This window comes from Miniopterus schreibersii, assembly GCF_964146895.1.
Source record: "Miniopterus schreibersii genome assembly, chromosome: 11".
Classification (NCBI taxonomy): Eukaryota; Metazoa; Chordata; class Mammalia; order Chiroptera; family Miniopteridae; genus Miniopterus; species Miniopterus schreibersii.
In genome coordinates, this window is record NC_138111.1 from 44,554,123 (window position 1) to 44,560,162 (window position 6,040).

The following is a 6,040-nucleotide window of genomic DNA, read 5'->3' on the forward strand; positions in this document are numbered from 1 at the left end:
GCTCGTGTCTCCCGCGCTCCGCTGGGAAAGCGCGGCGCCGACGTGGGTTTGCCCGGCTGCTCTGGGGCTAGAGGGTGCCGGGGACAGAGGCGGTCGCCAGAGCGAGATGCTAAGAGCCCGAGTTTTCCTTTAAACCCAATGTTTATAGTATCCATCTAAAATGGAATGTGACGATAGCTCCGTTATAATTTAAGCGCTACCCATTTTTAGTAGCTATATGACCTATCCCCCCCCTTCCCCCCGCTCAAGCTCTGGCATTTCTGTAACAATTCGGTTAATACAGTAGTCTGTCCCTAAAGGTACTCTCTTGCTTATGAAATGTTATGTCCTCATGTTTGGTTTGGAAAACATAGCCCTGTCAAGAGGTTAAACGTGTGCACTTTAGAAATGTAAGGATGCTCTTTAAAGAGGTTTAAAGGTTAGGTATCCCGCTTTGGCCACAACTGAAATTGTCGCTCTCGCTTTTGGGGGTTTAGTTAACCTAAGGCAAGCAATGAATGACATTATCTCCCAATGGGTAGTTACTGTTTTTGTTGCCAAAAACAGGTTGACACTGCAAAAACCGTCAGAGGTGGCAGACAGGGCAAGAGTTCTTAACCTGTAGGGAAAATTGCACCCCCCACCCCCAGTATTTAACAGATAAGAATGAAGGAAGGGAGGGGAGAGGGGCTGTTTCTAGCCAATCGGAAAAATCTGTTAGGGCCAATGCTGACTCTTTAAAAAAATGTAATTGTGATGAGTTATTTATTACTAACGTTTTGTATTGGAGATTTATGTAATTGCAAAATGCAAGTGCAGAAAGATGTCCTGAAACAAAAAGTAGGTATTCATATGGTGGTTGGAGTTCCTTTCCCTGGAAGGGAAAAACAGTATGATAAAGAAGGGTATGTTGTGTCCTTAACCAGTCCTTGGTGCTCTGTCTACGTACCAAGAGGTACACCAATGGGTGCTTGGCTCCCCTCAGTAGAGCACTGATTTGTCGGATCATAACAGCTTGCTGGCACTCAAACTAGTTTTCCTCACTGCTCGTCCCTGTCAGCGTTGACAGGGCTCCGGCTCTCGGGGCTCCCTGCATCAGCCCCCCAGTCGTCCAGCCCCTGGAATCCGAAGTTCCCTTTGCCACGAGGTCAGACAATGTGAGAGTAAGATTTTCCTGTTTTCTGTGCAGCAGCTTTTTTCCAGACCTGTGTTTAAGTTCTTAAAAGTTGAATCCTATTTTGATGTGGGATTTATATCACAATAGGGACTCAGCCTAAAGTGATCCTTTGGAGTTTTCCAAGGCTACTCCACTAGGAAGATCTAGATCTGGAGTTTAGATCTGGAGGCCTGAGAGATGCTTGAAGATAAGGGAAGGGTCAGGAAGGCATGTAAATATCCCCACCTGACACAGTCTTTTCTAGATTTTCTGTCTAGCTGCTGCCTCCATGTCCCTTTCTTCCTGACCAGACCTCTTCTGTACAAGTATAGTGATATATGAGGAATGGGCCTGTGTTGACCCTTACAAGTGAGTCACCACCAACACCAAAGCTAAGACATCAAGGAGAGTGACAATCAAAACCGATGAATAAATAAGTGACCAGAGACATAATGGGAGGAATCAATCTTTATTGAGAACCGACAAAGTTCTAGGCACATTGCATACGCTAACTCATTTCATCCCCACAATCACTCTTTGAGGAAGATATTATCCCTATTTTACAGTTGCGGAATCTGTAGCACAAAACCAGACCACCTTTTGCCCAAGGCCACACAGCTAAAGGGAAGCAACCACACTTGAATTCAGGTGTACCCTGCCACATCACTGTCCCTGTAACATAGACATCCTAGAGATACCATGTCCCATCTTATGCTCTTCCTAGGCTTAACTGAACTCTCCTGAATAAAACTGGGAACTCCTTGTTTGGCTCCTAAGACATAGGCCTCTTCTGGTTTCCCTCCAACTCTTTAGCCATTCTTTCTCTGTCTCTACCTGCCTACGCAATGTCTCTAGGTCCTTTTCTTTCCTCACAATACCTTTTATCTAGGGTGTCATCCACTGTGTGTGTGTGGGTTAGCATAGGCACACAGATTTACATATAACACCCAGGCCACTCTCCCTAACAAGGTGACAAGGTGGAGTCTCATGATTACAAATGTATATACACATATATAAACACATATATATTTAAATTTAAATTAACTAAAACTAAATTAAATTAAAAATTCAATTCCTCACTCACACTAGTCACACTTAAAGTGTTCAATAACACCCTAGCAGGTTTGGCTCAGTGGTTAGAGCGTTGCCCCACAGACTAAAGGGTCCCAGGTTCAATTCTGGCCAAGGGCATGTACCTCGGCAGGACTCAATCCCTGGCCCTGGGCAACCAATTGATGTGTCTCTTGCATATCGATGTTTCTCTCTTTCTCTCCCTTCCACTCTGAAAAGCAATGGAAAAAATATCCTCTGGTGAGGATTTAAAAAAAAAAAAAAAAATGAAGTGTTCAGTAGCTACATGTGGCTAGTGGCTACTGTACTGGACAGTGCAAATAAAATTTCCATCATTACAGAAACTTCTACTGAGCATTGTTGCTCTCGAGCTAAGTTCACTTAAAGGAAATCTGGGGAATAGAGAAACATGTTAGTGACACCACAAGGAAGCAAACAGACACATCCAGAATGTGGGACATTTTATAGGACAACTGACCCAATTAGTCTGCAACAAGTCAATGACATTGAAAAATAAAGGAAGCAGGAGAGGGGAACTGCTCTAGATGAAGATACTTAACGAACCTGACAACCAAATATAATATGTGGGCTTTGTTGGGACCCTGATCCAAATAAACCAACTTAAATAAAATACTTAGACCATCAGGAAAATTTGATTATGGTTTGGGTATTAGATAATACCAAGCAATTGATTTTTATAGGTATGATAATGTCTTTGTGTTTACATAAGGCAAATATCAACATTGTTTAGAGATACATATTAAGTAGAAATGACCTAATGTCTAAGATTTTGTTTTCAAATACCCTAGGAAATGAATAGAAGGAATGGATAAAACAAATGTAGCAATAGCTTGATAATTGTTAATCTGGGTGATGGATATATGGAGTTTATTATAATTCTCTACTTTTATGTATTTAAAAATATTCATAACAATTTTAAAATCTTTAATTCATACTTAAGAAGAGGAATCATATCCTTATATGGACCCCCTTCTCTCCTAAAATACCCCATCAAGAGGATTCTTAGAGGCATCACTATGAAATTCCCTCAATAGAAAACTTACCTACACTTAAAGAGAAAAATATGATGGATCTATTCACCAAAATGTAGGTAAGAAAATTATTGTGATGTGAAATCCTTTACAAGTAATTCAGAGGGAAACCCACTTAAGGAAAACAACAACAACAACACTGTATTATAAGAATAGTGGTGTCTGCATGAATGTCCAAAACAGGAGCTGATAATTTGGGTAGTATTTCTTTAAGTATATATACCCCTCTAGAATTTCTCCCAAGTATCAGGAATGCTTCCAAGGAAGGAATTAAATTGCAATTGAACAACTTTTAACAATCTTTAAGTCATTTGGGATCTGGGCCCACACATGGGATATATTTTACAAACTTCATTTGGAGTTCATGAGTTAAACTCATATGTTACTCTTTAGCTTCTGCTTTGACTCACTGGCACTTGCAGGCTCAATACTTACTTAACCATACAACACAAACCTTTCCACAAGGACTGCCCTTGGGCATTCTGGACTACATAATCCATATCCTTCCATTTTAAAGTAATTTCTATTTGGGAAAAACTAATTTGCTCCTTTGAGTTTCAGCTAGCTAGTTCTATGTCCATGGGAGTACTAGGTTAATTATGACCCAAAGCAATTTCCAAGGAATTATATTTATTATACAATATAAGAAAGTAGAAAAGTATGATTTTGCTTCAAGGCTTGTAAAAAGTGTCCATCTTACCTGGGCATAGGATTTAGGCCCCAGAGTCAGCAATAGCTAAAACAAGACTACTTCTGATGTTATTATATCCACCCTTTCTTCTCCTACAAAAACACACCCATTTCCATTCCCCTTTTACCCTCTTCTGTCTTTATTTAATGCTGTACCTTTCCTTTTATCTTTGTTTCCATTCATTAGTTCCCTATTCATCTTTGCAGCACATACTTACTGAGTACCTACTATGTGCTAGGTACTGTTCTGGACGATGGAGGTACAAGGGCGAACAAGAAACAATCTATGCTCTTGTGGACCTTACATTCTAGTGCAGGAAGAAATATAGTAAGTGAACATAAAATAGTAACAGTATGAAAAATGCTAAGAAGGAAATAAATACCCAGGGGGTGAGAGAGGTTACAGGTTGGAGAGGGAATAAGAACCTGATTTAGACCCAGGGTGGACAGGTCAGCTTCTCTAAGGATATGAAAATTTGATGTAAAATCTAAAAAGGAAAGCATGACCACTAGCATGTCTTTTAAAGAACTAACAGAAAAGCTAGCCAGGAAAAGGGAACAACAAATGCAAAGGGGCATGGGTCAAGAAAGAAATTGCTATGTTTGAGGAACAAACTGAAAGGAGGCCACTGAGCATACCAAGAGAGACCTGGACCGGGGGTAGAGGAGGTTAAGAGATGACACTCAAGAATTGGGCTGACACTGGATATTACAGGAACTTAAACAGTTACGACAGGTAATGTGATTGAGTACCTAACACCCATAAGCTCTTCTTCCTTGCTAAATGAAACCCAACTTTTGCTCGGTTGGCAATGCATCTAGTTCCAGGGTATGAATCATAATTATTTATGGTGAATGATATGTACAGGGAAATCATTGGAAGATTCTGAGAAACATTTTAAAAGTAATTTCATTTGAAATAATTTATTAATTTATATGAAAGCTACAAGTGAATAAAGCTGTTTTTGCTTCCTCTCCCTCTATGCTTTACCTGCTGTCATATTTTCTCCTGTGGCTTTCACACCTAACCTAAAAGTTTTAGACACAGTGCTTCTCAACTTTTATTTGTAATTAATTATTAAGATATAACATACTCATTGGAAATTATTCAAATAGCATAATATAGGAAAGCTAAGAATAGAAAGTAAAGATGCTCAGAAACTTTCCTCCCAGCTTTATTCACCAGGGGTAATCATTAACAATTCTTGTTTACCCTCCAGGAATTTTTCTATACAAATGTACATACACACACAGTTTTTACACTAATTGGATCATTCTCTTTCTCTACAGATACAGATGTGCACACACATACAACTAATTTTGCAAATTGCTTTTTTTTAACTCAACACGTTTTAGAGATATTTCTATACCAGCATATTTATATCTACATTACTCTTCTTCAAGACTGATAATATCTCATTGAACAGACAATAATTTATTTAAGTTCTTCCATAAATGGGCACTTAGATTGTCTTGGCTTTTTTTCTTGCCACAGAGAAATGCTGCAGTAAACATCTTTGTAGGTAAATCATTGCATATTGGTGCAAAATAACTGCTGGATAATTTCTTAGTAGTGAAATTGCTGAATCATAGCACTTAATCTGAGATAGTCAAATTGCCCCTCCTCATTTCCTCTAACACGATTTCCTCACTTTTTGTCAACACTCGGTACAGACTAACTTCAAAAGTTTGCCCGTCTAATCGACTGAAAAAACATCTCGTTTTTACGAGTTTCTTTAATTATGAGTAGGACTGCGGTACCTGATTGTTACATGTGCACGTTTTGAAGTCAGACTCCCTAGGTTAATCCTAGTTCCTACCCCTAATATGTATGACCTTGGGCATGTTGGGTCTATAGAGAAAAGAAAAATTTAGGATTAGATGAGATACGCAGAAATACAGGAAGCCTTCCCGGCCCGTTTGCGATCAGTGGTCCTCGTCTTAATTTTTTAAAGCAGTGCTTGGTCCAGTACTTCATCTTTGGGATCGTCCTCCTAACCAAGTTTCGCAGAACTCGAGTTGCCTGTAACTCGAAATGAGGGGAAAATTGCCTCTGCTTCCCAAAATCCTACCCCCACCTCCGCTTCAGGGG